This window comes from Aristolochia californica, unplaced genomic scaffold (genome assembly GCF_029961685.1).
Source record: "Aristolochia californica isolate CCGP_79_NKW_82.1479 unplaced genomic scaffold, dmAriCali1.0.hap1 SCAF_93, whole genome shotgun sequence".
NCBI lineage: Eukaryota > Viridiplantae > Streptophyta > Magnoliopsida > Piperales > Aristolochiaceae > Aristolochia > Aristolochia californica.
The window spans coordinates 45673-52500 of NW_027182294.1; the positions used below are offsets into that span (position 1 = coordinate 45673).

Sequence of the window (6828 nt, forward strand, 5' to 3'; positions counted from 1 at the left end):
GATGCTCCGCCACCCGCTCATCCCCGATGACCATAACCAAGAAGAGCATAGCGCTTAAACACACGCCCAGGGATGACCTTTTCGGCACAAATCCCAACCACTAAATGGTGGATTATCACAACCGCAAAGAAAACATCAAAAAACTGAATTAATGATCGAATGTCCGGGATCATCCGAAGGATCGACATACACCAATCATGCGCAGGTCGTAACGCCGCCTGTTTGACAGCGTTTGGAATCGCAAAGATTCTAAGCTTTCAAGCACCCTCATTCTTCAGACCCAACCTACCTAATGTGCCTAAGCGATCGCATTGAATCGCGCCAGCCTTTCGGAATGAAAAATCTCATTTTCCTATGTTGCATAAGCAACAACTAAATAGGGTTATCTATATCTAGGCATAGTTTACAACCCATTCCATAATTGAGCTCATTATCCCGGGAAAATGCTCCCATAAAGAAAGGAATTGTACAGTACGAAATCACAAAAAAACAGACTAATTGTAAAAAAAAGATGTGGACCCCCCAAATTGTCCCTTTTGGGCAGGGATAGATAGGAAATATTGGAATCCGATTGGATTTCAGTCCAATGTAGTAAGTATACCATTAGTAAGTTCTCTTCCTCCTCTTACTATTTTATCGAAGTTGAGGAATCAAAGAATTTATCCTACAGATTCTGATCTAACTCGAGGAGTTTTGATTTTCTTATGATCCACAGAGGAAAAAGAAGAAAATAATCATGGAATGATGAAAATAGAATAACCAGCCCATCCATTTTGCGCGAATAGCGCGTATACACAAACACAAACAATACAATCGAAATATCAAAATCATAGGGCGGCTCATGAATTTATTTGTAATAGATCTATGGGGTAGCTCATGAGAAGAGTTGTTGTTGAGAAAGATGAAACTAGAAAGGCATTTTGAAATTCCTACGGAACTCTAAATATAACCATAGTCTAAAATACTATAGAGTTAGTGGACTCGGCCCAGAATACGATTAATCCGGTATAAATATCCGAATAAGATGGAGAGGATCGTCGTCTTGACAAACATGAATAGATAGTTTATTTAATATTAAGTTAATATTCAATAAAGAAAATGTGTTTGTTTTTTTATCCTATCCCTCGAGCCTCGAAGGAAGATCTTTCTTTGACGAAAGGTTTTCGATTTATAATCGATCGGTCGTACCTTTATTGCAATAATACAATTCAATAATATGAATGACTCGCTATTCACTGGGTTTCCGGGCAATAATCCTAAGATTATGTAGGAAAGGTGGCCGAGTGGTTCAAGGCGTAGCACTGGAACTGCTATGTAGGCTTTTGTTTACCGAGGGTTCGAATCCCTCTCTTTCCGTACCTTCACCTACACCTAATTCACCAACGTTACCAACCGCAATGTATCAAATAACAATGGATACCATTATTCCAACAGTAGGGCCTTTCTTTTCTAGGGACCCAATTACTGTGGTACAGAAAATCTCGGAAAGGGTGGACAAGGAATGAGAATCTCACCGCGGATCCATTTGCGATACTACAATGGGGGAAAATCCGGATTTAATCCCTTAGCTTAGTTCTATTTACTTTGTTTGGCGAAACAGGGTGGACAAAATTGTCCAAAGCTTTGTTATTTTAATAAAGTTCAAGTCTGACGGGAATAATATTCCACGACTAGTAATTCATTGATTTTTAAGCCGATCCATTTACTATCTATTATTTGATTTACTATTCCTTTATATTGGAATGAGTCAAGAGTCAAATGTTTTGGCAATTCAATTCCTCGCGGGGGGATGAATCCACATAATTTTGAATCAGAGCTCTGGATCTTTGTTCATCCCTCGTAGTAATAATATAATATCTCGGGGTTTACAGCGAAAACTTGGGATATATACTATACGACCATTAACTAAAATATGTCTATGGTTAACTAATTGTCTAGCTCCAGGAATGGTCGAAGCCATACCCAATCGAAAAAGGATGTTATCCAAACGCATCTCAAGTAGTTGTAGTCAAACCTGACCTGTTGACCCTTTGGCTTTTCCAGCGATACGAACATATCTAAGTAATTGCCGCTCTGTCAGACCATAATGAAAACGAAATTATGCTTTTTCTTCTAGACGAATAAGGAGATCTTTTCCCGGAACGCGGTTGGTTTCTAAGATCACTTCCGGATCTAGGTCTTTTACTAGTGAGTCCCGGTAAAGCCCCCAGACGGCGTCTTTTTTTGAAACGAGGCCCTCGGTAACGAGACATAAAGACTCCTTATTTTAATGAAATTGGATTTCACAGAATAAAGAAATTCAGACTGAACTAAACGATAAACGAAGCTAAACCCGCTGAAGTACTATAAAGAAGAATGAGATGAATTGTATCAATAACCGGATTTGATTATATAGTATATAGAAAGCTATAAAGCGTTTTCTCTAGTGCGTAAAGGTGCGTAGCCCAAAGTCGCAATAGAGCTTGAAGCACCTATTGCTATAAGGGGCGTGTGCGCTTAGCCCCAAGGCTATAGGGGGCACTGCGCTCAAGCCAACGAGCACTTGCTGTGCCCGTGGGCTTGTGCGCTAGAGAGCGGGCGTGTGCGAAGCCCGCGGACACAGCAAGTGCCCGCTGGCTTTGAGCGAGCGCATCCGCGCTCCGCTCACTAGGGCTTGCAGGATCTGCCTTTCCGAGAAGGATAGGAGACTCAAGAACCCGCCTTCCACTCCTGCAGCAAGCAACCTGTCTTTCCAACCCCGCCTTGCCCCGTCCACCCGAGAACCAGCCTTTAAAGTACAGAATCAAAGTTCGACCTGGTTCTGTTCTTTCGAACAAGATATTTCAAAACCTGTCCCAGTGAGAGATTAAAAAACCCCGTTTATTCTTTTGACTGAAGAATAGAGCCCTCTTCTGTTGACTTCCTCCTCCCGCTCCGGATCAACTCAATCAACAGACCCAGTCACCCTACCAGAATCAAAATGTTTGAATGTTCGATCTTCCATAGAAGTTGTTCGGTCGGCAGCGATTTGTGGGGTGGAAACCTAAAAACCTAATGTATGTCAGCTGAATGAACTGCCTCCGAACACCGATCAATCATGAGATCTCCGACTGCCGAAAGGTTTATGAACCCTCATGAAAAGAACTAAGGGATGGAGGAGTTTCCGGTAAAGAAAGATGAACCCTACCCGAGTGAGAATCCTGCCTTATTGGAAGTTCGACCTGATCCTTCGAGAGTGAGCTACCTATCTTTTGATAGCCGCGAGGTTTGAGGTATGGGTAGGACTTGAGTCGAATCCCCGGGTAGAAAAGGAGGGAATTGATTGAATGCGACTGCCTTGAAGGAAAGATTGATTTGAGGGAATAGGGGCATGAAGGAACCGAAGGTTAGGCTAGTCCAGTAAATATATATTTCTTTATTTATTATAGAAAGATTCTATAGATGTCCAATCTCTAGTGGTGGTGGGACCAACCAAGATGTATGTCGTCCGACCCGACCTCAGACTGTTTCTTCCCGACCTATTTGACTCTCTGGCCGCAGTTATTTAGGTGGTATCCCGAGATTGAAGAGATCGAATTCCTCCCGGGAACACACGAAACAAAGATATGAACTGGGTAAATGGAAATGGAAAAGAGATGTTTCCAATTTCTCAAAATCTGAAGCTTTTTCTACATCCATATGATCTACTAAAGATGATCGGTATTGCCCATATAATGAAAGCAGATCTTGGTCCATGGAGTCCCAATTTGGTAGGAACTCCAACCTGTCCGATGCTTCTTCGGCCAAATACGATATACAAGTGGGACCTGCACTATGAGCAAGCTGTGCGAAAAACCGCTTCTTTTTTCCGGTTCCGCAACTTGGCCGAAATGGGGTTCTACCGGTTTTCCATGGATTTTTGAGTTTTCGCCATTGGTTACTGGTCGAGCCACTGGAATGGAATAAGATAGGAATCTCTGGAGATCTTTCCTCTCCGCTTACTCGTAACAAGGTTTCCCTCTGTAGAAGACTTCTTCCGAATGGCATAATTGTCTGATTTTTTCCTTGATCTTCAAAGAAGACTGACTCCTCCTACTCCTCCTTCTCCTCCAAGATCGTCGTTGGTCCTTCTTTCACACATCCTATGCGGGCCTCCGCTGGATTCCTCCTTATCAATGAATGAAGGGGGGAGTATTTAGAGCTTTCTATATGAAGATTCAAAAAGGAAAAGGAAAGAAAGAGAAAATGAAATGTAAATTCATGTTTCTAAATAGAATGAATTTCTTCAATTTAGAAATGTAATTCATTTATGAAAGAAAGAATGAAATGCAAATGAATGAATCAATGATAATGAATTGAAGAAATTCTAATGAAAGAAAGAAGACTATTTGGACATCCTTGTAAATGAATGTTGAATTTCTTGAGCTTAGAAAAGAATTCAATGTAATTCATTGTCATTTCATTCTTTCTTTCATTTTCTCTTACTGAATAATCTGATTATTCTGAATGAGGAAGAGCTCTTAATGTGGTATCACTTTACCGCCATCTGAAATGCGCGAAACTTCGATTGGTGGAAGCCAGTCCATGAAGATTCTCCCTTTTCTTACGTGCAATTCCCCTCTTTCGGTAAGCATCCAGTATCTCAGCAAATAAACATTTCTCTAAGCTTATCCTGTAGCTTATACGTCGTTTGAAAGCTGCTCCAAGGATCCAACGAATAGCTAAGGTTTGTTGACGATCCCTGGCTACAATCCCAGGGACATCATAAATAGTACCTGCGACTCCTACTTTTTCCACTTCGCATATGGGCTTTATATTCTCTACGGCGTCAACCATAAGTTTGATTACATCGCGTTCAGTTCGAGCTGGGCGATGAAAAGTTTGATAAACAATAGCACGAACTCTCGTTTTTTTACCATCGATCATGCGAAAGTTGACCAACTTCTTGATCAATTGTTTTTGCTCACCATCCAAGCCCCCCATATAGCTGAGAATTTCCGAGCAATTGGAAGCCGCTTTCGATGACGAGGCCGAGAAATTGATATTACGCGATCGTGACTGTCCATCTTTATCAGCCAACTCCCCTCTTTCCTTCCATAACTGATCATAGTACGAATGGATGACTGACCCCCGTCTTGGGCTGCAGTAAGTAGATCGAGAGGTCGTTCCGCCCCTCGACGAACCGAGAGTCCGGCCTTCTTCAGTCCGGGACTGTCAATAACAACTCCATCAGCAAAAGAAAAAATCTAATTTGTTATTTAAATTCTTTTCTTATTATTATATAATTTAAATTAATATTAATATTTATTGATTCCAGCCTTGCAAACCGAATTCATGACTCAACTCAAGGCTTTCGGCCCTCCTACACCTTTCTTTCAGTAGCTTGAAGGGCAACTATAGAAGCGAAGCTCTCAGTGTTTGTTCATAACAAAAAAGTGGAAGGGCCACTATTTTGCTATTAGTGGGCTTGTTTGTTCAACTACTATTGATATTGAATTGAATGATATACTGAAGGTCGCCCTACTGAAGTACCAAAGGTGCGCGGAGCGAACTCGCACCACTTTCTGCGTGTTGCTTTAGAGACTACGACGAGTTCAGTCGTTAAGCGTCACGAGTCTAAGAGCAGCTCAGTCAAGCTTCCTTGTTCCTTAGCCTAGTCTATATCCACAGCTCCGCTTCCTCGTCCCTTAGTCTCGCTATGCTCAACGTGCCTATCTTACCCCGTTCGTAGAACGAAGGAAGCTACGGTCGGGAAGCATCCTTGGCGGGAGGAAAGCTCTTCAATGGTCTAATTGTCGGTATATAATTCTAGTTTCGAGGACGGGCCCTCGAGTGAGTGCTTTCCCGCGATAGATAAATAGATAGAGTGGGTTTACCTTGCTTTTCTAATATAAGATTGGGTTGGTCCAATCCTGTCCTGCTCCTTACAAAAGAAAGGAAAATGCCAAAGAGAGCCTTCAACACTCTACTAAGCTCTGTCTATTGAAAGAATCTCCTAAAAAGTCCTTCCTTGCGTTGTCACTTTAGTAACCCGCCCTGCTCTTCGACTTGACGTAGCGCCCAGCCGTACCACCTAGCTCGACAGCAGATGATGCAGATGGAAAGTCACTGGTGGACCAACCACTTCAGTCGTGGAGAATGAATAACCGGATGGCCCGAAAGGCTTATCCGGGGTGGTTGAAATCAAAAGATGAACTTTCAGTAACGGGAGAGGGTCGAACGGGCTAAACCAATCCATCATGAATTGTCTTTTCGAGTCGTCAAGTGATGAAAGAACTTTTTCCCAAGGAATAAAGAAAAGCCATAGCTATTGGAGGACCTCGCAAGCCTCTCTTTCTGGAATCAATCATTCCCGTACGTCTCGTCCCTTTCGCGGATGGATTACTTGGATTCCAGGTCAAGCTTCGAGGGCTTCCAACTCCTCTGATTGTGTAACGGCTGTAGACAGTTTCGCGAGGAAGGTAACGATGGCGGGTGGCCAGGTAGAGGTAACAAGGTACGGTGAAGTAGAGTTGGTCCATCAACTAAAGCTCGTTGTTCGTTCGATCAAGTAAGAACCGAGGCCACACCAACCCTTTCTTTCCACTAGTGTCGATCTAGGAGATTATTAAGATAAGCGAATTAGAGGCCCGTGAGGATAGGAGACAGTGAATGATCTACTCTTTTGAGAAGGAAAGGAAGCGAAGAAAACTACAGGGCGCCCCAGCTAGCTAGCGCTCACGCCCAAAGTAGCAATAGTAGCCATGCGGGCCCCTTTACACAATAGGGCTTGAAGCGCCTTGTAGCAATTTGGGCACTGCAACTGCAGGGGCGCAACGGCTTTTCATAGGCGGAGGCTTGAGCAAGAGTCAAAGGAAAAACTGGATCCAT

The 6828-nt window shown here is 42.8% G+C and overlaps 1 non-coding gene across 1 annotated transcript; it reads left to right on the plus strand.

Annotated features, from left to right (window-relative positions):
* The first annotated feature begins 1269 nt into the window (after nucleotides 1-1269).
* On the plus strand, nucleotides 1270-1356 carry TRNAS-GGA (transfer RNA serine (anticodon GGA)). Its single transcript has one exon. It is a non-coding gene; the product is annotated as a tRNA-Ser (tRNA).
* The last annotated feature ends 5472 nt before the right edge of the window (nucleotides 1357-6828 follow it).